Source organism: Monodon monoceros, unplaced genomic scaffold (assembly GCF_005190385.1).
Source record: "Monodon monoceros isolate NGI ecotype Baffin Bay Population unplaced genomic scaffold, NGI_Narwhal_1 Super_Scaffold_20, whole genome shotgun sequence".
NCBI lineage: Eukaryota > Metazoa > Chordata > Mammalia > Artiodactyla > Monodontidae > Monodon > Monodon monoceros.
In genome coordinates, this window is record NW_021703777.1 from 45444575 (window position 1) to 45472311 (window position 27737).

The 27737-nt window shown below is 42.7% G+C and overlaps 1 protein-coding gene across 2 annotated transcripts in view; it reads right to left on the bottom strand.

The window, feature by feature from the left end:
* Positions 1-27737, bottom strand: part of SHROOM3 (shroom family member 3) — a 249965-nt gene that overhangs the window by 141569 nt on the left and 80659 nt on the right. Inside the window, exon 1 of one of the 2 annotated variants that reach the window (XM_029234658.1) lies at positions 23197-23373. The exons of the other annotated variant lie outside the window; for it this stretch is intronic. The gene's annotated coding sequence lies outside the window, so the exon portion shown is untranslated. Of the gene's footprint in view, positions 1-23196; positions 23374-27737 lie in introns of those variants that run through there. 2 annotated transcript variants of the gene reach the window in all.

Consider the following 27737-nt stretch of genomic DNA (forward strand, 5'->3'; position numbering starts at 1 on the left):
GTCTGAGCAAGTTTCTCTTGGGCAAAATGCAATTAACTTGTTCCAAGAATATTCCAGGAAGCAGTGTGTCTTATTCAACGTGTGACTGATTCACCCTGTATTGTACAAACACACTTCCATGGCCGATAATTTAGACACTGGGTGAAGAAGATAATCATTCCTTCAGGTATCCCCTTGAAACTCCAGAAGTTGGGAGCAGCAGAGGGGCGCCTATAAGGAAATCTTCCCTCGTCAGGTGGAGCCAGAGGCCGGGCACGTTTGTGTATCTCCTGTAGAGCTGCTGGTATGCTGTGTATGCTAAGTAAATATTAGAGAACTTCCCTCCACCCGGTTTAATGGGAACCCAAGGGCAACATGACCTTAAGCAGTGCTTATCAATGGAGAGCAAATAGAAAAACACTAAGGAGGTTGCCCTAAGGAACAGCCAGAAAGCTTCCTAGGTAAAAAGCTGGGAGTCTCAGTTCTTTGAGAATGCCAACATGCCCCTTTAGCACTCAGAATATATTGATATTTCCAGGAATGATTTAATGTCACCTCACCAGTTCCTCTTTTTTGTTAAATTGACTCACAGAAGAGATGTCTCCCTTTTGTCCCTTCACCTCGGCCATCATTCTCAGGAAAAAATTCAGCATTCCCGATGAGAAATAACCCAAACAACAAGATCCGTTTGAATTCTGCTGAAACCAATTCATCGTGTAGTGTTAAAAAAATAAATCCTTCCCACTCTCCAAGTAAAATAATCAGGACAGGAACACAGACTTTGAGAGAGAGAGTGCGGTGCAGTTAATTGGAATTAGGGAGCTGAGGCCAGAAAGGACTTTAAAGATCACCTCGAAGTTCTAGAGACAGATAGCAGTGGTGGTTGCATAGCAACGTTAAGCATGCTTAATAACAATGCATTGTACACTTAAAAATGGTTAAAACGGCTGACTTTATGTTACGCATATATCTTAGTCTATTTGGACTGCTATAAAAAAATACTATACATTAGATGGTTCATAAACAAGAGAAATTTATTTCTCACAGTCTGGAGGCCAGGAAGTCCAAGATGAAGCCACCAGCAGATTCTGTGTCTGATGAGAGCTCACCTCCTGGATCACAGATGGCTATCTTCTCCCTATAATGTCACATGGCAGAAGGGACGAAAGAGCCCTCTGGGGTCTCTTTTATAAAGGCACTAATCCCATTCATGAGGGCTCCACTCTCATGACATAATCACCTCCAAAGGCCCCACTTAATACCATCGCATTAGGGATTAGATTTCAAAATACGGATTTGGGGGCGGGACACATATTCAGTATATGTCAGTATACTTTACCATGATTTTTTTTTAATGGGAAAAAAAATCACCGTCAGGCAAGTCCTTCCCCTATCCCCACCCACAGTGTTGGACAAACTGGTTGAGATGGTGAAGCCTCTTAACAGTTTTTCATACTGAACTATGGTGGGAGCACCACCTCACATCACTGACGAGCAGAATCTTAGCCCCATCTTCTCTGGGTCTGGAGCGGACGCATCCACTAGTGAGAAGTTGCTCGCAGCATCCCTGACCCACCTTACAACCTGGATCTCAGTCAACAAAGAGGGAGATAATCTTGCCATTTGGCTTGGAGAGGAGTAACACCAGGATCCCTCTGTAGGGACACCAAGATCATTTTAAAATGAAACCCCAGATTACAAAGGATAACATGGGAAAGGTAGGGATGGGTTGGAGTGCGGGTGGATCCCACTGGAAAAAGTACACATACAAACAAAACAAGAATCACCGCAAGAGTGTATCGAGATACATGGTTATTTGAAAAATACCTAAAAGTGGGTGACATAAAACAAGGGGGTGCAGTTACTTCTGCAATGAGGATGCTTGATCTCCAAATCTCACACCAATACATAAAACACTAACCACTCTACTCTTTTCTAGATGCTTCAATTTCCTCATCTTCAAAGCAGAAAAATCCTCAGAACTTCCTGTCACCTCGGGAAGCCAAAATTACCAAAAATGAACACCCGTGAGACTGCTACGCAAATAAAACCTTTCCACAGAATGCTGTAACTTAATTCATACCTTGATGGCACATCACTCAATGAGGACAGAAAAATAAACATTTTCTGAAACGAGGGTGGTTTTATTTGACTAGACAACTACCATATGGCGGTTGTTTTCTGTCCTCATTTTACAATAACCAAAGACTGCACTGGCTTATTTGCTTTGGTTTGACAGATGATGGTCAAGTGTAGCATTGAGATTATATCCTCCGTGCCCTTTGTAAAGGAAAACAACGCGCCATCAACTTTCCTTGCAGAAAATGCTTCTCCTTGCTTGTCTGGGGGATTCTTCAAAGCCCTTCGCCCTCTGCCCTCCAAAAGATAAATAAAAATAAAGCAAAATGAGTACCAGGTGGCAAAAGCTGCCTGAAACAAGTTTGAGAATCTAAACTCAAGGCTAGGAAGATGTGTACAGCTCAGTGGAATCTACTGAAAAAGTAAAGCAATGCTGTCTCTTCTGTTGTTATCTTCAGTCAGACTCTTGAATGATGTGGGTATAAGATAATTCTACACTGTCTGTTTAGTTAAGCGTTAGAAAGTCACAGATGGGCGCAAAGACTCACTTGCCCGCTAACACTGATCCTACCATCTATTCCCATCCTGATGGGGCCATTTGAAAGGAAAGGAAGAGTTTACAACACTCTTTGGCTTTGCACATATTAAAAAAAAAAGGTAGGACTGTGATCCTAAGGACAATAGTGGCCAGAACCAGATTCTAGAAATGTTGTATATGGACTGGTGGGGTGCTGAGAGCCTGGAAAAATGATTCCGTAGCTTCACAAGGCTGAACGTGTCCTCCGGAAATGAAGTGACTGCCCTTCTCCATTCAGCTCTCAGAAAACTAACAACACATAAAGCTTTCCTAAATGTAAAATGCTTAAGGAAGAGGAGCGTTCTCGATAATTGCATACCCTGATTTACTTAGTAAGATTTTCCAGACACAACTAAGTTTCAAAAATTAGAATATCAGGAAGTATATTTTAAATCAAAGTCTATTGAACATCATTTATATTTTACTGATGAATTTATAATGATGGTGATAACAACAAAAACTATTAGTATTATTACAGCAGCCACCATTTATTAAATGTATGCTCAACATCAGTGTTTCTCAGACTTAAGCAAGCATCAGAACTCCCTGGAGACCTTGTTAAAATCTTGCAAAACTGAAACTCTATACCCATGAAACAATAGCTCTGCATTTTTTCCCCTCAGCCCCTGGCAACCACCTCCTTTCTGTCTCTATAAGTTAGACTGCTCTAGGTACCTCATATAAGTGGAATCATATAGTATTCGTCTTTTTGTGTCTAGCTTATTTCACTTAACATAATGTCTTCAAGGTTCATCTGTGTTGTAGCATGTGTCAGAATCTCCTTCCTTTTAAAGGCTGACTGAGATTCCCCCGCATATACAGACCACATTTTGTTTATCCACTTACCCATGGATGAACATTAGAGTTGCTTCTATCTTTTGGCTATCGTGAATAACGCTGCTAAGAACACAGGTGTACAAACGTCTCTTTAAGACCCTGCTTTCAATTACTTTTGGCCATACACCAAGAAGCGGAATTGCTGGATCATATGGTAATCCTACGTTTACTTTTTTTGAGGAACTAGCATACTGTTTTCCATAGCAGCTGTACCATTTTACAATCTCACCAGCAGTGCCCAAGCGTTCCAATCCTACATCCTCTTATGTTTGTTTTTTTGATAGCAGACATCCTAATGGGTGTGAGATGGTATCTCATTGTGGTTTTGATTTGCATCTCCATAACGATTAGTGATTATATTAGTGATATTTCCATGTGTTTACTGACCATGTGGATTTTATCTTTGGAGAAATGTCTATTCAAGTCCTTTGCCTTTTTAAAAAATCAGATTGTTTTGTTTTTGAGTTCTGGGAGTTTTATATATATATTCTGGATATTAACCCCTTATCAGATACATGATTGGCAACTATTGTCTCCCTCGTCCCTGAGTTTTTTATTTGAGGTCTGAGAATCTGCATTTCTAACAAGTTCCTAGGTGACGCTAATCCAGGGGCCCACACTTTGAGAGCCACTGCTCCAAGGCAATTACTGTTAACCACTTCACATATTTCATCTCACCTAAAACACACATTATCGTTTTTGCTTTACAGAAGATGAAATGGATACTCAAAGAGGTAAAACTAGCTCAAGCTTATTCTAACAAGTGCTAAAAAGCAGGGACTGTCACCCAGCCCTCCCAAGCTGACATGGCACTGCACCATCTCTGCCACGATAAGTCAAATAAGGTTCACAGAGAATATACTCTAATGACCAAGGCAATGGACTTGAGAGAACAGGTGATGCTTTGCAAGCTCCGTCTCTCTTTGTTTAAGTCAGGACTAAAATTCCGGACCCCCTTCCTTGGATGTTATGTTCTGGCTTCATTAAGATGAATTGAGAAAACCAAAGGAATCGTGCTTTAGGGCACATGGAGGAAAATGGCAGCACGAGGTGGGGATGAGACACGCCGCCAAAGTACAGCCAGACCAGACTGACCTGATGAATGAACTTGCTCAAAAGCCACATGTTTGGCTTTGGTAGATTAGGCAAGTGTTGTGCCTTCCTCCCAGAGCTGTCTGTGTTTAGACATTGCCCCGATAGCAGCCTTCAGTCGGGACCACAAGTAGCCCAGAGGGGCCCTTCTTTGTGTGCAATAGAGAAAAGGCAACCCCCAGACACACAGTACCTGGCCAGGCCCGCCATGGTGGTGGGTTTCGGTCCCTGTGTCCTCTTGAACTGGGCACTGCCCAGCGAGCAGCCAGAGGTAGTGTGATAGGGTGGAGAGAGACAATCCTGATAAAGGTTAGTGTTACTATTGGTTAACAGGGGGTGTATATAGATATATAGATAGACAGAGAGGGAATATGTGGCCTCCTGATTACTCACTTCCATGGATAACCAAAGGCTGGTGGTAACCTAATATCCATGATGGTTTTCAGTACTGAGGGTAAAAACAATTCATAGTTTCGTGAATTCGTCAACTTTGGTGTGTACTTCATGTCATTACACCCAAATCAGTGCCCTATTCTGATGTAAAGCTGGCTACTTAAGGCCAGCCTTGAAACTCTATCCCTTATTAAGCATGAGGAAAAGCAATTTTTTAAATCCACCCCTCACAGACACCAAGCCCTACAGTATTCTTGCAGAACCTGGCGCTTTGCGCTGGACTCCACAGCTCCAAAGCAAAAGCGTGGTGGTTCGTAGGCACTTCTAAACAGAAAATGTGGGGAAACCAGGATGGAGACGGGGGCTTTATTCGTCTTCAGATGTTGACATTCCCCAGATCCACCGCAACAAAAACAGAATTAAGATGCAAAAGGAATTCAGAACCTCCCTTTGCTACCCCAAGCCTGGGAATCTTTTCAAATTTAAATGAATATCTGTCAAACTAATTAAGAGAAGATGCAATGCTCTCATTCTGTGCTCATTAGAGGACAACTTGCAGGTCATAAATTCCTCAGGCAGTGGGAGTGAATAGGTCTCTACACCCTTGCTCAATATTCCTGGCTTTGTTTATTTCCAGTTCAGCCTGTTCAACTTCTAGACCCAGAAAGACCACAAAACATGTCTTGAATCAAGTTTTAATTCGGTAAGACAGAAATGGATAAGATTATAATGAGATGTTGCAATTGGTGCTTTTAGTCAACAGAACTGGGGGAAATGAGTAATCATTTATATCTGAGTGGCATCTTTTTTTTCCCAAGACATTTTATATTTATGAGCAGATTTCGAATCTCAAATGTTTCATACAAACACACACAGTTCCCACCCCCCCCCATTTTTGCAGATTCTGAAACTGAGACTCAATAAACTGATTTGGTAAAAGACATGCACATTGTGTCAGAGTCTGGGTAGAGTTTAACATTCCAAAACCACTCCCTGCATGCCCTGCCAGCATTTATTGGACTCTTGCCAGCTACCCAGTCCAATACCATGTATTTAATTTAATGTATATGTATGTAATTAATGATGGGGGTAACTCTGCAGGCAAAGATATTTACCCCCATTTTATAGATAAGAAAACCGAGGTTCAGAGCAGTTATCTTGCATCACACTGGTAATCAGCGAACTCAGTAGAAAGCATGACACTTTAAAATATTTGCTTATTTAAAATATATAGTATCGCGCTTTTGACAAATTCTTGGAAATCTGAAATGATAAAGAATGAGTCTGTATCTAAATTTTTATTATCAGAAAGAAATTTAACTGTAGCTTTTAGAATTTCCACCAAATGTCTTTAAAGATGCATTTAAGAAAACGAGGATTTTCCATCTATTTAAAGGCTATACCTTTTCCTTATTTTTTTCTGTGCTCTGGGATTTATGCCACTAAAAATACAATTTTCCCTTCTTCAGCAATTCCATTAGGCTTTCCCATTAGCAGAGTTGCACAGTGCCTCAACCACGTGGGCAGTTCTATTTGACCATTTCCTTATTATTTCTCCCTTTTGCTATGTATATCTTAAATCAGATTGTTATAATTTCTGCTTACCCAAGTTAGAGAGATGGGTTACACTTACTTGCTCTCTGACAGCATACTAATAGTTTAATGGGATACACAATAGCTAATGAGATACAGAATTTGAGGCTACAATGCCGGTCAAATTCAAATCTAATTTATGGTGTTCATTATTTTTCCAACACTTCTTAGAATTTTTATAATGAGAACTAGTCTCTCCCACTAACAGGCAATAAAATGGGCCTTCAAAAACCTCTTCTGAGCTGAATGTCACTGACACATTGTTGTTTCCTGGGTAAATCTCGGCTCTCCATCTCTCCACTCATGTTTGTAATTAAGGTTTACCCTGACGATGTCGTCCAGGCCGTCACCTCCACGGCAGCGCCCACACTGCTGAAGTCAACATGAAATAGACCCAAGTTACCTTCGTACAGCGATCTCTCCACACGTAACCTCACACTGATGCTCTTAGCACCATGGGGACATTACTTTTACAGCCCACGTTTATGTTGTAGAAGAGGGTATTTAAATCCAAATCAGTTTACTGGCAAGGCCTTTTTAGCGCTGAATCAAATGTGCATCTACTTTGCCCCTTGAGGAATTCAACCCAAAAGCCACATTACATTGATTTTGACATTTTAGAGACAAAATGTACCTGAGGCATCAACTAGTTCATATTTTTAATTTATAGATGAGTAAATCCTTAGCTTTACACATTCAAGTACTTCATCATTTATTTGAAATTCAATCTATAGAATAAATAGAATATAATTCTTAGATCTCTTATTTTGAAGGCAATATCACTTCTGTCTTATAAAACTTACAATTTTAGTGTTTCTACATCCTTATTCTTCTCCTTTCCCACTACTGCTTTTAGGTGGTTATGACTTCAAAAGTTTCAGACACTGTCCAACAATTACTAAGATGAATCCTTGAAAAATAATGATTTCTAATATTTTCAGGGCATTCCTTAGATGGATGGTTCTTATTTTAACATTTTAAGAAGAAAACTTAGACTTCCAAGAGATCATTTTGAAAAGTGCCTTTGTTTGCTGGAATAACACACAGGCAACTTAGATACCACGCTAAAAGGGAGGTACATACCTAAATGATGTAGCTAAGCTCAAAAGCAATCACGTGTCTTTACTAAGGAGAGCAAATGAGATATGTTTCTAGGAAATGAATTGAAAAATCAAAGCTATGAAACCGTCTCCATCTATTTATGCACAACATTTTGATCCTATCCTGCTTCAGGGACAATAAACATAACATGTCAGCAACTTGGCATAAATGGAGCCAGAACATATTTGATATCAACATCCCTTACAGCACAATCATCCAAACCCCCAAGTATTACACAGGCTAAAAGAGTTGAAAGCATCCTCTTTGAAGGCAACCAGAAGCTCACATTCTAATCTGTGTCCCCTGTTGCCTGAAGACTAGGATACATTTGAGGCTTGGGAATCCAAGGTGCCGATCTTATTCCAATGTTTCACATGGTCAGACTGCATAGAAAGCCAGAGGATTTGGTGATAAACCAATAAATCTCTGTCCTGTTAGTTCCAAAGTATGTGTTTTTTAAAACATGACTGTCTCAAGGACCACCAGCTGATCAAGATTAGGTACATTTACACCACATTAGATTTAGGCAAGCTGCAATGGCCCCATCCATTGGTCTCCCAATTAGTACAAATGCAGAGTAATAGAATACAATGCAACAACGATAATGGGGACAATAAAGATAACTAACACTTATTGAGCACTTACTGTGTGCTAGTTACATGCATTGGCCCATTTAAGCCTTCTCTGAGGAAAATACTATCATCCTCATTTTGAAGATAAGGAAACTGAGGCAATGGGAGAGAAGTGATCTGTCCAAGGTTCCAGAGTCATAGAGTCAGTGACAGATCCAGGATCTGAATCCACGCAGTGTGGCTCAAGAGGCTCCTCTCCAAACTCATGTCACACTTGCACAGTGAGCTCCACTGAAGAATCTGAAGATGTACTAACATTCATCACAGTGAAAAGTAATTTGTTTACCTGCAGGCCAACCAAGAGGGATATCAACTTAAAAACCATTTCCTATCACTGACCGAGCTTATTACTGTAATTAAATTTACTTTTCCCAACTATTTACCAATCTCCCTCCACTAGTAAGCCTGGGTACTAGTGGGTGATCTTTCAAAGCAAAGCAAAAGCTTTCGACAGAGAACAAAAGCAGGAAAATTGACATAGGGCTGCAGCAGTCATTTAATCATGAATTTATATAATTTTACAGCTTTTGATAAAGACAAATAAATGCATAGCAAAATGTGGATTAACTTTATACCTTGCAGGATAGAAATGCATAAAATCTGGGGGAAAAGCCCTTTGTCCAACTTTTTCTTTTTGAGATGATGCGACTACCTATAGGACTTTGTAATTTTCTTTTAGGTATTCTAAGTCTCATTGAGGCTTTTTTCTATCATGAGCAGCACTTATCACGGGGGTTGTGTTGGAAAGTACTCCATCAATAGTTTGTGAAATAAAGATAATCAAGGAGAACAGAGAAGAAAGAGCAAAAGGAAAGTTCTACGATTCCTCCCGGATGGCTTCACACTTGACAAGTATTGGAAAGGCCAACCTTCCCTTTCCCTGAAGAAGAGTGTTGAAACGTGAGGCATTTCCTCACCCAGGCTCTCTCTTCGGCTCCTTCCTCTATCACCACAGAACAGCTGTGTGTCCACAGAGGGCTAAACGTCTCTAGTTGAAAAGTGAACACTTAGTCAATCTGGTGGTTGTTTTTTTTCCCACCCACAATCTCCCAAGCAACTGGCCTGATGATTTTTTTGGACTGAAGTGTCTGACAATTTGAGAGTTATGTAGAAAGAAGCCAACCCAGACTAAACCTGCAAGAACGATTAGTAGTTGTTTCCCTATACAGACAGGAAATAAGTTCAATTCTCAGAAAGCAACTGGAAGGCTAATTTCTCACTGAAAAAGACAGTCCAGTATTGGATAATAATCACCTGGTGCTCCCAAGAGCCATTATTTAACTCGGGATCTCTCAACCTTGCATCACTTGGGCCAGATAGTTGTTTTTTGTGCGGGCTTCCTGGGCACCGTAGGACCTGAGCTCTCTCCACTTAAGAGCCAGCCAGTGGCAAAACCTCCCCAGCTGTGACAACCAAAACCGTCTCCAGACCTTGTTAAAGGTCCCCTGGGGGCAAACCACCTCCAGTTGAGAACGGATAATTTAGATGTTTAACTGTGACCGAATTTTCTCCCTTCTCTGTCATAGCAAACAAATTATGGATGGCTCATTGTAAACATTTTAAAAGCTTTTCTCTTTCTTTCTCAAAGGCATGATAGAGTTCAGCATAGTATAAAGGACAGACTTTACGCTCTTCCTGGTCTCTGACTCTAATTCTCATGGTTGCTTCACAAGGATTCAGTGACAATCAAGAACAATAATAGCTCATGCTTAAATGTGTGTTTCTTATCCCAGGCACTTTAACAATGTGAATTCTCACCACTCCCCCTTTTACAGGTGAGACAGAAGCACGCTAGTTGTTTGGTTTCAGTTACAGGGCAGCATAAAACATTTTTAATTTGTGAAAGCATAAAATGGGGGCATTTACAAAAATATCACACCTATGGGCAATGAAAACTGGCATGGCTCTCAGTGACATTCCAGAGCAATGACTGTCACTGAGTATCTTATCAATGCCGTTTCTTGATAAGGAAAGTTAAGCACACTTTGGGTGCAACTGGCTAATGAAATCACATGCTAGTAGTTAAGAAATATTCTTCACTGAATTATTAAATGTAATATATCAAATGTAGCTTCAGTGGTTGACTGTATCCTGGAAAAACATCTCAGTCACCGGAAAATCAAGAGTACCATAGTTCTCTGCCTTGTTTCCAATGGTTTCTATAGTCTAATGGTACGCTTCTCTATCCCCAGCATGGTCAGCTTAACCTCTGAAGGCACCTCAGAAAGGAGCAGGCAGTCTATGGAACCTTCCCTCTGATTCACATAGCATGCACATTTTTCTCCTTGGGCCAACCCATCAAGAAGGCAACATTACATATATGCACCATCTAACGGATGGCAGCCCAAGGAGTAATCAAAGTCTGCAAAAGCAAATTGTGTCTCTTCTTAATGTCTGAACACTGGCATTAATAACAAGAACAACAACAACGGCCATTGATACCACCACCCGTGACCAGCATGCTACCTGTCAGGCCCGATGCCAAGCACTTTGCTTTTCATTACCCCTTAACCCACAGACAACAGCTCTGTGAGCTGAGTCATATTTCTCCCATTTTACAGATGAGGTTCATAAAGGTAAGTATCCTGCCCAAAGTGATGGAAAATAATGACTTGGCATTCAAACCCAGGACCATTCAACTCCAAAGCCTGAGCTATTATCCCATCGTGACAAGCACAGGGAGACAGAAAGAACCCTGCTTGCATGTCCACTATCAGGAAACGAACAAAAAAAAAAAAACGCTTTCTCCAAAGGAATGGGGAAGGGGTTTATATCATTTTACTCTTGAAAGAATAAGGGTGAAGAACTAGCTGTCTGCGGCTGGGCATTACTACCTTGTAAAGACTGGTTATCCACAGCAGGAGGTTTTGCTGTACTTGAAAGGGGAAGTAACCATTTTCTTTAATATCAGCTGGCCATTCTCTGAACAGACACAGCTCAAGACCAGGGTGTTTTCCCTCTATCTCAAAAGCAACTATTAAAACCTTCCTTTTAATCTTTAACTACAGGCTTATATAAGGAACTTTTTACTGTTACTCAACAGTTAACACCTTAGTACATACTGTGTCAAAGTTCTCGGGTTTATCTGTCTTTTCTGGGAAGCCAGAACTTTCCGCTGAACTGCTGAAGTTAAAAACCGGGGAGTCATCCTAATCACCTCTTCCTCCCTCACCCAGAGAGCCAGCCTGTCATCAAGTCTACCTGTTCTACCTTCTAGATGTCCAATCCACCACTTCCCCCCCTTCGCCTGCCATAGCCTCGGTGCAGGCCTTCACTATTTCTCACCTGGACCAGTTGTTGCTCACTAGTTTCTGCTCCTCTAGACCTGCCATCTTCAAAACCACCCTCCAAAATGTAGCCAGAATGGTCTCTCCCAAACATAAATCTGACTTTGCCCCTGATCTACCTTTTTTTTTTTAAATTGAAGTATAGTTGACTTACAATATTTCAGGTACATAGCAAAGTGATTCAGTTTTGTGTGTGTGTGTGTGTGTGTGTGTGTGTGTATTCTTTTTCAGATTCTTTTCCAATATAGGTTATTATAAGATATTGAATATAGTTCCCTGTACTATATAGTAGGTCCTTGTTGTTTATCTATTTTATATATGGCGGTTTGTATCCACTAATCCCAAATTCTCAATTTATCCCTCCCCCAGCCTTTCCCCTTTGGTAACCATAAGTTTGTTTTCTATGTCTGTGAGTCTGTTTCCATTTTGTAAATAAGTTCATTTGTATCATTTTAGATTCCACACGAGTGATATCATATGATATTTGTCTTTCTACTTACTTCACTCAGTACGATAATCTCTAGGTCCATCCATGTTGCTGCAAATGGCATTATTTCATCTACCCTGACCTGCCTTTTAAATTCTTCATTAGCTCCCCATCACCTTCAGGGTCCTGTTCAAACTTACGAGCATCCTCACGTATGTCCTCCAATCAAAAACTACCAAATATATTCAGACAGAGCTACCCCCAGCCCACTCGGCACCTTGTGTAAATTAGACAAAGGCACCGCCTAATCCAGGTGGGTGAAGGTGCTCCAGGGAGCAAAGCCTGGGCCGGATTTCAGCCCTGCTCCCACCCCATCTCTGCCCGTCCTCTATGTGGGTCACATGTGCACAGTCAGCCCTACAGCCTTGACTTAAGGTTCTCTTCAAGCACCTCTTAGTTTACTCTGTCTACAACACTTTTACCTACTAATCTCTCTACCCAACTCCTATTCATCCTTATGAAAATCAAGACAATCCTCTTCCCTCAAGAAGCGTTCACCTATCCTATGCTACCAGAAAAACTTCATCCTAATGTGCCTGTCCATTTCCCCCACTAGACGTTACATTCTGTGAAAGCAAGGACTCTGTCCCTATAAAGCCTAGCACAGTGCCTGGGAGACTGCAGACCAATAGTTGCTGAATGTCAAATGAATGACGCCTCTTGCTTTCTTTGTCTTGTCACCATGTAAGACCCCAGCAGTTTGGAGATTAGGCCACAGGGGGGTCTGCTTCCTCAGATTACGTAATCCCTACTCAAAAAACCAGATCTCACTTAGCAATCATTTCATTAACCCATGATTAAGAAGAACAAACATCTTAGATTTCAACTTCCTGGCCCCTCCTGTGAAGTTTGCTAATACAACTGTCATTGACTATTTCGTCTTACACCGGATTCTCTCCCTTCTTTTTTCATCTCCCCCTCCCAGACTTCTTCTACTTAACAAGAGCCATCCAGCTGGATGGTGGATGTGTGTGCCGGGGTGCATGGGGTAGAATTTGTGGTACTCTCTGCTTTCATTAGTGTTTGGATGTTTCCATAATTTAAAAAAAAGTGAAAATAAATATTTAAAAAAATAAAGAGTTAGCCACACTTACTGAACCACAGGCTCAACTTTTTGTATTTCTGCCTTTCTTGGGGTCTTCCCCATTGGTCCTTTATGGCTCTCTCAGTCAGTCCATCCCTGATGTCCACACTGACTTCATTTATGACTTTGCTCAGCTGTCCTACTCACTCCTTCCTCAAACCCCTCACTAATTCCCTCCGAATACAAATACAGAATTCTCTTCTCTATTCAAGTCAGGCCACAGGAAGCAGAGCCTCCAGACTTTTAAGTCCCTGTCAGAAGCACTTGTATATCTGAAATCTAGCTATATTACTTGTGAAAAATGTACTTTTCAATTGGGTGTGAGCCATTTTAGGAAGGACTGGACAGCTATCACACAGTTTTAGTCAGAGATGTTATTGTCTCCCTGTTCACAACTATTCTAAGGGAGCACGGCCCTGACCAAGCCCCAGCTGCAGAGGTGAGGCTGGACCAGCTCTTCCTTGGCTACAAGCAGAGTCATTCAGGTTGTTGCCCACGGAACGTGGAACTGGGGGCCAGGACCTGAGTTAATAAGGTGATGACAGCTTGAGAGCCAGGAGGACACGTGGTGTAGGACCCATGGCTGCGTGGTGAACCAGTGCCACACACAAGTGGACGTGGGAGGACAGAAACCCAGAAGTTGGGGGAAATGCAGCAGACACAATTTTGTGGTTGTTATTGCAAATGATACAAGTGACATTGAACCTACAGAGAAATTTAAGCAAAAATGGGAATTTCTTGGGAAGGCCAAGAATGGAGATAGCCTCAGGGATTGAAAATATTTTCAGGTTCTCTCCCTCATCCTTATCTCTTTGGATGTGTGTGTGTGTGTGTGTGTGTGTGTGTGTGTGTCTGCCTGTGTCAGTTTCTATGTCTTTCTCTCTTTTTCATATACATACTTTTTTCTGCAGTAAACAGAACTCTTTCTTCAGTGAGTGTGTGTGTGTGTGTGTGTGTGTGTGTGTGTGTGTGTGTGTGTGTTGCGGTAGGATGGTGGATGGGGATGCAGAAAACAACCACGGAGCAGAGAACTTCAGTTTTATTTCATCCCATATTAGCCACTTCAAAAAAAAGAAAACTCTGCCTTCTCTTAGATTGTGTATAAAATCTCAGGGAAGAACTCTGATTTGCCTGGCTTGGACACATGCTTATCTAAGACAGGTCCTTATGATTGTTTATTCAATGGTTACTGTCCCCTTCTTCCTCACAAACCGAATTCTGATCCCACTGTGGCATCAGGTGGCTATGTACCCAGGAAGGTGGATCCTTCCACAGCCCCAAGAAATAAATCATCTTTCATCTACACCAATCATGGTACTCTGACCCCCCTGCTGGTTACTAGTCCAGGCATGGGTATAAGACAACTCTAGCTAATGGGCTCTGACCCAAAGGAAAGTTTGTAGGAGAGTTTTTGGAAAGTGTTGCTCATTCTTACTAAAATACACCAAAGTGGGACTCCTTCCTGCCTTTAGACAAAGTTGTTCGAAGACATGATGCCTGGAGTTGCAGCAGCCATCTTGTAATCATGAGGGACAAATCTGAAGATTAAAATCATCATGCAAAGGATGGTAGGATGGAAATAGATAAACCTGGAGCCTTGATGACATCGCTATGCCATTCAATTAACCCTGGAACCACGTCCTTCAGGAAGCCAGTCTACAGGGAGAGTAATGGAACCAATGCTCAATGTCAACTGAAATGAGGGACTATGTAGTCCAAGGAGAAAGTGAATAGCTGCCTACTTGCTAAGGTTGGTGGTTCCGGACCTCTTACTATGTGTCAGGCAGTGTTCCAAGTGCTTTATATGTATTACCTCATTTAATCTACACAACAACCCAACAAAGTAGATACTTTCCTTATTCCCTACTTTTCACATGGGTAAAACAAGGTCCAGAAACATGGAGGAATTTATCCAAGGTCACAAACACAGCAATGCCAAGGTGGGAATTCACTCACACTTCTGACTCCTTCTGACTTAATCATTAGGTTAAACTTGGAAGTGTTCCTGGCTTGCTGCAGTTGGATTCCTCAAGCTTCCCTCCTACTCTTTCAAAGAACCCTCTTTTTATTTGAACTGGTCTGAGTTGGTTTACTTTTACTGCAACCAAATGTCCCCTCAGGCCCTGGCATTGGCCAAACTCAGGCTTCCTGTCTCAGTTCCTTAATAAACCTGTGAAGCTCAGTGTCCATTTGTTAAATGCACTGAGTCCAAATCCCATTTTAAAATCCTGATTTGGTGGGATTCATGGTTCCCTGGTTCGCTCCTTCCCCAATTGTCATGTGGCCAGTGTTAGTCTGGGATCTTTTAGGGGTACTATTTCTAGTGTGATAGGACTTGTTAATTATATAGAATATTAATGAGCACTTAATAAGAGAGGAAGATGTTGACACTGCCCCATTATATCCTCACCTGTAATTTTACCTGGTTTTTAAATTTTCAAAGTTTTTGCATTGTGACATCCTGCATTCACATATATCTCTGTGGCTCTGTGAGATTAAGAAGGCATTTCTATGGCCTTACTACTGTTTATTCATGTCACACCCTTACTTCCTCATTCATTCAACAAATATTTGAGTATCTGCCCTGCCCCAGGCACTATGCTAGGTATGGGGTATCAACAGTTTTCATTCTTTTCCCTCACAGAGGGCAATAAAGTGTAATGATACGACAGATCATTTTTTCTCTAGATCAACAGGAGAGCTACCACAAATGAAATAAGTTCATAGGACTAGACACAGCAGTTTACGGGGACATCCTGCTGGCTGACTGCCTGGGTTCAAATTCCAGCTCTTTCACCGTATGACCTTGGATTAGTTACTGAACTGGTATCTCAATTGTTTAATAACCTGTTAAATTGGGATTAAAATTGTAGCCTTGTCAGTAGGCTTTTTAGGAGAGCGTTGTTATTAATCATTTAGAACGTAAATACATTCAAGTATTTGCTCAAAAGGAAAAGCGAGCTATAGTCTATTCCACCCACCGATCATGACTAAGCAACTTCACAGCAAGTAGTAGCAATACGACAACACGCTGATCTTGGAATCTGCTAACACGGAGCACAGCACAGTCAGTGTCGGGAGAATTGGGGCTCCAGGCACCAGGACCAGGGTCACCATTGCAGGAGGATGACCCATCTGACCACCCCCCTAAATGAAACAGAGCTTCTACAATCAGTTGTTTCTTGCTCTCAGAATCCCCAATTTAAGATGCCGGTTAAAGAAAATTTAAGGTGGGCTTTCCCTGAAGAATTTAGTTTTCCATAAGCACATCTTGGAAGAAAGTAGAACCACAAATCTGGAAGAGATCTTAGAAGCCAAGCTGTCGTCCAAATGTTTGATAACCCCTCTGCCCACTGGTTGCCCAGCCTCTACTGGAAGATTTCCATTGACGGGGGTGCACGCTTTTAGTTAGCCTTTCCCTTTATTGATAATCTCTAGTTATCATCAAGCACTTCCTTTTGTTGTCCCCAGACCACTTTTCCTGGTTCTGGAGCAGGAATAAGATAACCCTGATTGTAAATGATGTCTTCAAATGCTTGGAGAAGAGCAAGCATTAAAGGATGCTTTAATCTCTCTCCTAGTTTCTGAGCTAGTCACTACTTGACATGAGTTCCTACCAAAATCCTTCAAGTTCAAAGGAGGAGACTCAGAGGGGTGTCCAAGAAGATCATTTTGAAAGAGGGCTCTCGAAATACCCAGGAAAACCAATCTTGCTTCTGTGTTCAGGAGAGAAGGAGAAGACATGGATTCCTTGTTTTCATTATATCTGCAATAGATTCCTCCCCACCTGGGATCCTGTGGCCTGGAGAAGGGGATCCGTATCAAAACTCAAACATGAGTACATTGTGATAGCATGTGAATCCAGTGGAATTCAACAGGACTTTTATAGCTGACACTTAAACCAAATGTATCAAAATACACCTGTCCCTAGAGAGTATGGACTTCATACTTTCCTAATAGAGACAATGGTGTAGCTTAAACAAGGCCAGTTTTTAAAAAGTAAGCTTTTCCCTTGTATGTTTGAAGATATAGAATTGGGACCTTCTTAGGTGATAGAATTGAATAGCTAAGGGGCCAAGGTTGGGAGTTTAATTCTCATATGAACAATCAGCTTTAATCAGAACAAAACCTTCTTCTGTATGCTCACATCGTCCTATCTTTAAATCCTAGGTAGTGGTAATAATAAAGAAATGAACAATGGCTAACAGTTATTTATAGAAGATTTTTTATGTGGAAGGCACTATACAAAAGGCTTCAAACAAATTATTTCATTTAAACTTTGCAACAGCTCTGCGAAGTAAGTTCTCTTAGGGTTCATTCAGAGTAAATGTCAAATGCCTTCCAATGGCCCAGAGGGCCCTGACCTTTGACCCCGCTGCACTCACCTGGCTCTTCCTCACACGTGCCACCTACACTGTCCCCAGGGCCTCTGCACTTGCTGTTCTCTCTGCTTCTAGCCTCTTCCCTGGCTTACCCCAAGGCTCAGTCTCCCACCTCCTTCAAATCTTACTGAGTCTTCCTTCATCACCTTCCTCAAGGGGCCTTCTCTCACCACCCTTTAGAAAATTGCAATATTCCCTGCTTTAGGTTTTTCCATAGCAGTTATCATTTTATAACCTACAACGCAATTGACTTATTTGGGGGTTTGTTATCTGTCTCCCTTGACCAGAATGTATGCAAGGATTTTTGTCAACTTTTGATCACAACCCTAAACCCAAGCACGTAGAAACACAGCTGGCATGCGGTAGGCACTCCATAAATACCTACTGGTTAAATTTTACACATAAGGAAATAGGGACCGAGAGGGTAATTGGTCATGCTTTTCATAGAAAGACTTCATTAGGATCCCACGTTCCAGAAACCAAACTCGGAGTATACATACTTTTCCCAAGAGTTGGTGACATTATTTTTAACCACTGGGGGCAATACATTCATTCTGAATAATATTTCCAAGAAACACTAGCAATCAAAAATGTAGGGCTTCCCTGATGGCGCAGTGGTTGAGAGTCCGCCTGCCGATGCAGGGGACACGGGTTCGTGCCCCGGTCCGGGAAGATCCCACATGCCGCAGAGCGGCTGGGCCCGTGAGCCATGGCCGCTGAGCCTGCGCGTCCGGAGCCTGTGCTCCGCAACGGGAGATGCCACAACAGTGAGAGGCCCGCGTACCGCAAAAAAAAAAAAAAAATTTAAAAAATGTAAAGATATATTCCACATGTGTACTATATTCAAGAATTATATACGTGTTGGAACAATCACTTGTCAGAATATTTTTTGACTCTACAGGAAAATTTTATTTGATAAGATTTGAGGATATATATTTTTATCCTCTTCAGTTTTTTAAATGAAAATATAAATATCTAAATATATAACACTTTGTGTGTGTCTGTATATGCGTATATATTCTCATGAAAACATTTCCCAGGAAGATGGGAAGATGTTTCCCAAGAACAGCAAGGAAGACAGCTTACAACGCTCCTTTATAGATGTCACTCAGATTCGAGGGCCATTTCCCCAGTTCCTTTTATGTGATTATATTTAACCTTCCTAATAATGCAGAAATCCAATTTGCACATGAGGAACTACGCTTTAACAGGTTGTGCGCCTGCCTAAAATAGCTCAGTATGGGGTAGAATTTAGAACAGAATACGATTCTTTTGTCTCCATCTAGAGTACCCATCCCTGTACTCTCAGCTGCTCGTTAGGCTTCAGGTGTTTACCATTTTACAGGATCTTCTATCCTGAGGAAGGAACTCAGTTACTATAAATGGCTAACTTAGTGCCCCATCAACTGAAAAATTAAAAGATACAAATATCATTAATACTTGGCCTCTCTCTTTTTCCGAGGTCTGCTCTTACACAGATTTGAGTGACTCACAGTGGAGCCCGTACATCGTCACAGTAAAAGCAACGTCTTTGTCTGAAGTTCATTTCACTAACTAAACATCCAGGTTTCTAAAGCTCACATTATTACAGAGGGAAAAAGAAGGCAGCTGCTGACAGGATCACTAAGAGCAACAAATACCAGGAAAATCTCAAAACTCTGACCACTTTTTTCTTAACCAGAATTCTGCCAGTGATTTCTCCACAGCTTTGGAAACTTGTTTTCACCTCTACCCTTTTCCAAAAGAGAATTCTACCCCAGGGGGAAAAAAAAATTAAGACCTCAAACCATGTTACAAATTGCTCATTTAAAGAACAGGAATTAAGGATGTGGGGGGCTTTTCTTCCTTAAAAGCTCATCACTCTGTAGAAAGAATCTGAACCCTGTCCTGATTCTTCCTGAGCAGTGGAGCAGTTTTTGGTTTTGTGTTAGTTAATTTTAATTAAAAAAAAAAAAAAAAAGGCACCATTCTTGAGAAGCTGTTGCTATGAGACTTCCTGGGCCTCAACAGATGGCCACAGAGCAGTTCTCAGCCCCAGCTCCGGGCTCTGAAGCCCTCCACTCAGGCATACCATTAACATTCCTGAAATACTTTCGGAGGCGAATGCGGGCCAGCCGCCTTCAGACTAGCTCACCCGCAGCTCCTGGCCTGGCCTCCCTGGCCATGGGGCCCGGGTTGAGATTTGTTATAAGTGAATGATCAGGCCTCTCTAGGAAAAGGCCATAGCACAGATGTTGCCTCCTCCTCAGATGAGGCTTTGGACAAACTTTACCAACACACCCCTGGGGTTTTGAGTCCTTCTGGTGAGCGGGGTGGGGGTGGGGCGCACGTGTGTGTGCAGACATACAAACACGTGCGCGCACACACACACACACACACACACACACATGCACACGCAATCCATACCCAATTCATTTCATTGTCTGTAAGCCTCTGAGCCCTTCCTGTTACAGTGATCCCGTTGAGAGCAGCAGAGTTTTGGACTGAAGCCTTTTTAGTGCCCAGAGTTGCTGAGGAAGAAGTTTAAGAATTCCTGATTTCTCTTTTGACAGGAAGATGGAAAAGAAAGGAGAAAAGCAAGGCATGTCAGATTCTACTTTCTCACTAACTTCTTGATGCTGTTGGACAAATCATTCCACATCATCACTTCTCTCCCTCTTCCAGACTGGGATAATGATACTGACCTACATGCATCAGATAGAGGAATTGATGAACCATGAGTAAGAAACAACTGTGAAATCACTGCATAAATATCAGGTTCACAGGACCAGTCTCCAGTGCTGCCAGGGAAAAGATAAGGGAGGAACTTGGAGACGGGCACATTGGGGTCTAACTGCAGGGACCACCACCCCTGGAGGGCTTGTCCGGATTGCTGACCACGGGGATTTGGTGGAAAAGGTCTACCGGCAGCTTTATCGGTCACTAAGGAGCTTCGGGACTTGGAAATAAAACAAGTGATTCTAAACAGCCATAGCTTTTCAAGGTGGGGCTCATTTAAATTCCATCCCCTGAGTTGTCTCTGCAAAACCAGGCCCAGAGTGTACAAGCAAAGTCCTACTTAAGTGTCTGACGCCAGAACTCACTGGATCACTTGACAGGCCATCAGAGCAATCCTACCAGTTTCAGTTCACAGACGTGCATCTGTGCTTTTCTCCCCATGATATCAGATGATAGGTCACTGCCACCATCATTTGACGTTTGTTTTTTAATCCAATCTGTGCAACTAGAAGCAAAATGACTTGAGACTACTTAGGTTCCTGCCTTCTAAAATCACCCATTTGTTCTGACGTAAAACTTCCCTCCCTTCTCCCAAATACGAACATTAGGGTTGCTGGAAGCAATTAAAACCCCAAATAAAACAAAACATGCCTTTTAGAGGTGTGGCCTAACAAGGAGTGCCCACTTTTTCCTACTAACCAGGGACATTTTAATGAAGCTATCTATAGTGTGGGGATGAGGAAGCTGCCTCCTTTTCCATTTGTCTAGGGCTACGAAGCACATCCAGCAAAGGGACATTTTGCCCAGTTGTTCAGCTTCTGAGCTCACAGCACCCCTACCCTCCATCCGCCAGTCAGAAAAGTCTGGGGCAAAGGCTGGAATCTGTCTTGAGGGAGGAGAAAAGAGAGGGAGAGGTAAGGGGAGGGCAGTGTCTGACGTGCACGGCTTCATTTGCATAGCTGACCCTTTCAAGCAGAGCCAATGGGGCACACACTGTGCGTCTGGGAAGGCAAGGCTGAGTGCGCTCTATTGTGTCCCATTGTGTGCTACCCACGACACCAGGGGGACCGCCACCACGCCTGCCGCGGACGAGGGAGCCTGGCAGGCATTCCACGGTTCCAGAAAGGAGACACTGGGGAAAAAAATAAATATAAGATACTTATCCCCCTGTCTCAGTCTAACTCTAATGATACTGTTCTCGGGATGAAATGTGTGTGTGCGCACGCGTGTATTAGTTATTAACAATTGTGTTAAATTACACATTTGTGGGTCCCCTTGTACTCTGCAGATAGGTACGGGGTTTTCTACACTCAATATGAAATGTGCGGTTGTCGTGACTTTATTTCCTTTTTAACTAGAGATAGAGGTTTTTCAACTAGGTCTCTCTTCCTTTCTGTACCTTTTTAGGACACTGAGGTTTTTATGGATGGTGATTTTTTTTTTAAGATAGTGATTAGGGCTGAGATGGAATTTATCCCTTCATATATAACAATGACTTATCCTTAACCCAGGAAATCATCTTTGATTTATACACTCTCTAGGTTGTAATTCATAAGCAAAGGTAGAATTTTGAAATTTAAATCAATGCTAAATATTTAATATTTATTTAGCTTTCCAACATTCATTTCTCCTTTAACTCCCTCAACATTTATAAATTCACTTAGTATCTACCTACCAACTGGTCTAATTTTTCAGTTATCGCCAGCCATCTGTACTATTTGCACACACATTATATTTTAAATGATTTCTGTAGACTTGTGTGATGATCACATTTCACCCCATGGGCAATGTCATTTCTGATGCTTCCATTCATCAGAGCAGTCATTTTTACTATTTATATTTAGTATTTTTAATACATTGATCTTATTACAGGAAAATGTCTTTATAAACAAGAGTTAGTTCACAGCTGAGAAAGATGGAGATTTCCAACTGGCTATAAATAATGGAAGAAAAAAACATATTTCGGGATGCTTAACACAGATCGCGAGCATGTTGGTTTCTGAATGCTTATCCCTGTTTTTCACCATCTTTGCCTGTTCTATTACTGTTTACTACTTAAATAGAATCATTCAGAATGGGGGAACACCTTCCTACTATCTTTGGAATACGGTGGGAAAAGGAGTCTCAGAACGTCTTTGGATTTAGAAATGGACCTTAACCCATTTAGAGAAAGTTTTCATTAAAAAAATTAAAATCATTTCCTCCCTGTCAGGACAAACAGGCAAGAGTGTTAGCATTAGTCTGAACCACTAGTCTTTCTACCAACCTTGGATTACTGAACCCTAGAATGAAAGTATGCTCACAGCAATCCAACAGGAGGTCCCCAAAGTGTTCGTCAATCCACTCAAAAGTACATAAAATGAAATCAGAGTAGAGGTTAAGCTGAATCGGAATCGTGGCTTAATATTCCTAAGAATCTCACTGTTGCTCAGATAGGTGCTTCCATCGAGGATCGGACTCTCTCTGGAACGTAAGCGTGGAGGAAAGTGAGCCGGGCAGTACAGTCAAACCCCTGCTGCTGACTCCCCCTTGCTGAGCAAACCTCAAAAAGAAAAACTGCTTTCCCATCACACGAGGAAAAACTTAAAGATAGTTTTAAAAATAAGCCGTAATTAGAATTAGTAAATCCATGGTTGGAAGGAGCCTATGGCCCAGCATATATATTTGTTGGCCTCGATGAAAAGTTTCTTTTCATCACTCGAGCTTCTCATCAAATAGGAAGGAGTGCACAGTGATTTGTCAAGTACCCCTCTCTCCATGTACATCTTTATTTCTGCCTTGGTGTCATTTTGCCGGCACATCTGACAGCCGAATCACTTAGGAATTTCATCATAAAGGCCTAAACTAAAATAACTTCCTTGCCTCTCTTTAGTTTACCTTCCTGATACTGGCGTTTCTGTCGAGGTATACATAGAAATCATGTCGAGAAATACACCTGGTTTCAAAAGGACTTACCTTAAGGAAGTCTAAGCCGGCATTTCCACTGACCTCAGCTATCTGTTGGACAACTCTGTCCAGCATGACACTGGGCCAAGCCGGCCGCCGAGGGGCCTCAGTGGCTTGGGGCAGGTGGCACAGAGGCACGATTCCGGCCCGGAAAGAATCCCCGGGAAGCAGCCCCGGAAGGCGAGGGCTAAGACACAGGTGTCAGACACCACCCAGGCACCTCCGCTCCGAACCTGCAGTCAGACGGCTGCCCTGATTAGCCAAGTACAAAAGGCAGTTCAGATTACTGCCCTCCTCCCAACCAATCGCCGGCCGGCCGGCCTGACAGCAGCGGGCCCCCTGTTGGAAGGGGAAGTACACGCGGCCAGAACCCGAGAGTGGCCGTGGGCACACAGCCCCGTGCGCTCTGCAGAAGCTGCTTGTCAGCCTGTTGCAAGCAGAACCCGTGGCAACGGGTAAGCCCTCTCCTGCCAAAGGTCGCTCTAGGGTCCTTTGACTCACAAAAACTCGATGCACCGTGATGACGGTTACATCGAAGCGGAGGACAACAGAATGAATGGCGCTGGCGGCCTCACTCATAGGGCTCCCCTGCCTGCTAGTCCTCCCTCCCCTTGCTGGTCCCCACTAGGGCTTCTGTGCAGCTGAATAAGTTCAATTTTTAATTAGCTATGGTTTTTGCAAGCAACAGTTTCTCACAGAAACTAGGAGGAGGGGAGGGAGACTCAAAAAGGATAATCTTTCTACAGTCATTGTTTCCAGCGATCACGTTCAATATTATAACCACCCCCGCAGACACAAACATTTATAAAAGTAGTGCTTGTAAAAAAACAAAACAACAACAAGACACTGCATTTGAAAATTCAGCCCAGTGGAGTGCCACGCAGCTCACCTTTGCGCATGGAATCCTGACAGGTTTCCTGAACTGCGACTGTGTTAAAGGAATTTCACTTACAACTATATCATCTGAGCCTCTGAAACGGCAGGCCTTTGCAGCTGTGTGGAGAAGCAGTGCTTTCTTCAAGTTTTGGTATTTGCCCCAGACTGTAGGGGTCAGCTTAACAGTAACCACAGACACACACACACGGAGAAAAGCAATAGGGCACACAGAAAGAAAGCAATTCCAAGTGTGTCTCAATTCGTGGGTATGCGAATGCATTTTCATTAGTTTACGGCTGCCACGGTGGGAAAAAAACAGATCACGGGATCCACGCATAATCTGTAAACCTCCTTGCTATAGAAGCTTTAAAAGACTTCCAGATTAATTTTTTAAGATGTGGAAAGAAGGAAAGGGAGCACGTACACACACACATACACACACACACACACACACACACACACACACTGCAAAATTCTGACATCACAGGGGGCATTATACTCTAAACACTGTAGTAATTTCCATTCCAGACACCAAGAAAGTCTGAAGCATCCTTGAGGAGGTTAGTACATTTCAAAGGTGAAACTAATTGTATTTAGAGATTGTCCCTGTGTTGACTAGCAACGCTGTCTCTCCAGAATGCTCCCCTTGAATTCCAGAGCTATCTCTATGCCTATAATATGAAATCTAAGGAAACACGATTGAGGCAAGTGTGGGATAGGAACAGTGGTGGTCGGGGCGGGCAGAGAACCCTCTTTCAAAAGAGGAACCTCCACTGGATCTTGCACCCTGGATGCATTCTATCAGAAGTAGCCTTCTTTCCTTGAGGAAGGCAAAATTCTTGTCCCAGCTTTGTGTTTTCCTCTCCCACCCTATCGCCTTCCCACACACCACAACCGAGTTGCGTGTCCTTCCATCACAGGCTACTCCCACCAAACCAGAGTTCAAGGGCAGCCGGGCCACAAAATTCATTTTGAATGTGTCAGATTTAACAACCTCCTGCTGCTGACCAGAAGCTGGTTTCCACAGTGCACAGTGACAAATGGTTCTGCTTGATATCTGGTTATCACAACCAGCCATCTAGTATGGGAATGCCATTCCTTCAACCAGCGGGACATGACCACCGGTTTAAAGGAGCCAGGCGTCTACCCCCTCTTCATTTCACCAGTCATTTCCTAGTCCAGCCCTGTGCAATCTAAGCTCGCTTCATATCTACTCCCGTCCGAGCTCCCTATGACAACATCCTCAAGGGATTAGTGGCTCCAGGAACTATCACTGTGTATGTTCTCATGGGTGCTATGTTACATTAGAAGAAAAGATATCTTTATGTGGTTCTTCAGAGAAACTAAAATGAGCAGGCAGGTATAGAAAAAAAATTGTATTGAAGCAATCAAATCACCTGTCCTTTCACAAATTATGAGATGAATAAGAAAGTCATTGTTAATGTTTACAAAGAGTGAATGCCTATGTAGTATTAGATTGAACCACATGAAATTGTCAATATTTTGACAATTTTTGGTCGACTACAATAGCAAGTTCATGTGATTCAACCTGTAGCTGAACTAGTTATCTACTACACAAATACTAATTAACTATGTGTTAATACGTAGTTACTATGTTACATTCTCTAATCGCCACAATTCTATAAGGTAAATACTATAATTATTGTTACAACTTTAGAGCTGAGGAAAGGGAGGCTTGGGGAGTCTGAGGAATGTGTTGAACACCTCACAGCTAGCAAGCATCGGAGGGGGGGATTCCCAAGCTGGCAATCTGACCCCAGAGCCCATGCTTTGAACCACTGCCCTCTACGAAGGATAATTTGAATTCTGACTTTGGCATTCACTAGCTTTGTGACCCTGAGCTGATAACTAAATTTCTCCAAGCCTCAGTTTTCTCTCCTCTGAAATGGGACTGATAATAGAACCTATCTGATGTGAGGACAGAACATGATGACGTAAGCAAAGCACTTAGCACAGTGCCCGGCCCAGGGAAAGACCTCAACTGTTACCTCATAGTGGTGGTATCGGCACAGTCACGCTGCCACCTTCGCCAGGACCTCAAGTGACATCCCACGGCGTGTCCCCATCACCCTTTGGTAGTGCAGTGGCCACGCATGGGCGGAAGGACAGTGAAGCCTGGGTACTTAAGTCGGGAAGCACTGCCCTTCAGAGTCAGCAATGGTTACTTTGGCGCATGGAAAGTTCTTCACACTGGAATGTGCAGCACCCCGCAACCGCTTCATGTGGAAGAGAGACTCTCCTCGCCATGCTGCCCCCCAAACCCTGCCCTCAGCCCCATCTTCTATTTCCTGCTCGCTCTACTTCAGATTTCTACTAAGAATCTGGAACACTTTCACCGACACCTTAGATTTCTCGTTTATTACCTCCTAGCTTCTTTGGCCATCAGCTGTAGATGGTTAGGCAATCCATGTTTGAAGTAGCACTGATGATCTAATCTGGAAGCAGAGCTGTGGAACCCACAGTGCTGGCCCAGGAGGTGGTGGGCCAGGCTTCTTTCTGATTCTGCCACTGACCTGCTAAGTGACTGTGAACGAGTCACTTATAGTCTCTGGGCTCAAGTCCTCACTAATCTAGAACATCACTAAATTTCTTCCCAGTACTAATATCTGTGGTGAAGAGAAAAAAAAAGAATATACTAGATGAGCTTTTGAAGAAATGTGGAGTTTTTCTTTTTCCTTTTCTCTAAAAGCTAGTAGCGCGTCTACTCAGGCACATCCTGTTTCCTTCTGATTACCTTTTAAACACCCACAGGCAGGAGAGTTTTATTTTACTCTGTTGATAAACTGCAGACCAAGATAGATGGCCTTGATTTCAGAACACCAGACTTCCATGGTATTTGTCCTTCATGATTTGCACATGTCCTTGTAGGGTGCTTGTTTGTGGTTAGAGATGGGGGTCTATGGAGAGAAAGCCTCACTAAATAATGAAGAAAATACGGTTCCCTTACTTACTTTCAATTTCTTTGTGTCTGTGTCTGTGCATAACAGTTACACTGTTCTCCAGCAATTGTAAGTTAGACGTCCACTGTGTAAGGTAGACTTGGATGCCTGTAGAGCAGGGGTCCCCAACCCCCAGCCCGGTTCCTAACCGGGCCCCACAGCAGGAGGTGAGTGGAGGGCGAGCAGCGAAGTCTGGCGCTTCCCATCGCTCCCCCTCGCCCGCATTAGTGCCTGAACCATCCTGCCCACTACCACCACCCTGGTCCGTGGAAAAATTGTCTTCCACAAAACCAGTCTCTGGTGCCAAAAAGGTTGGGGACCGCTGCTTTAGGGCACTTACTTGCCTGTATTTTTATGGCACACTCCAGAAGCTCGAAGTACTTTCACAGAGTATGTTTTTTAAAATTAAACGTTTGTCCTCAATATCCTGTGATAATCGATAATGGAAAAGAATATTAAAAAAGAATGTATACGGACTTCTCTGGTGGCGCAGTGGTTAAGAATCCACCTGCCAATGCAGGGGACACGGGTTTGAGCCCTGGTCCGGGAAGATCCCACATGCAGCAGAGCAACTAAGCCCGTGTGCCACAACTACTGAGCCTCTGCTCTAGAGCCCACGAGCCACAACTACTGAGCCCATGAGCCACAACTACTGAGCCTGCGAGCCACAACTACTGAGCCCAAGTGCCACAACTACTGAAGCCCACGTGCCTG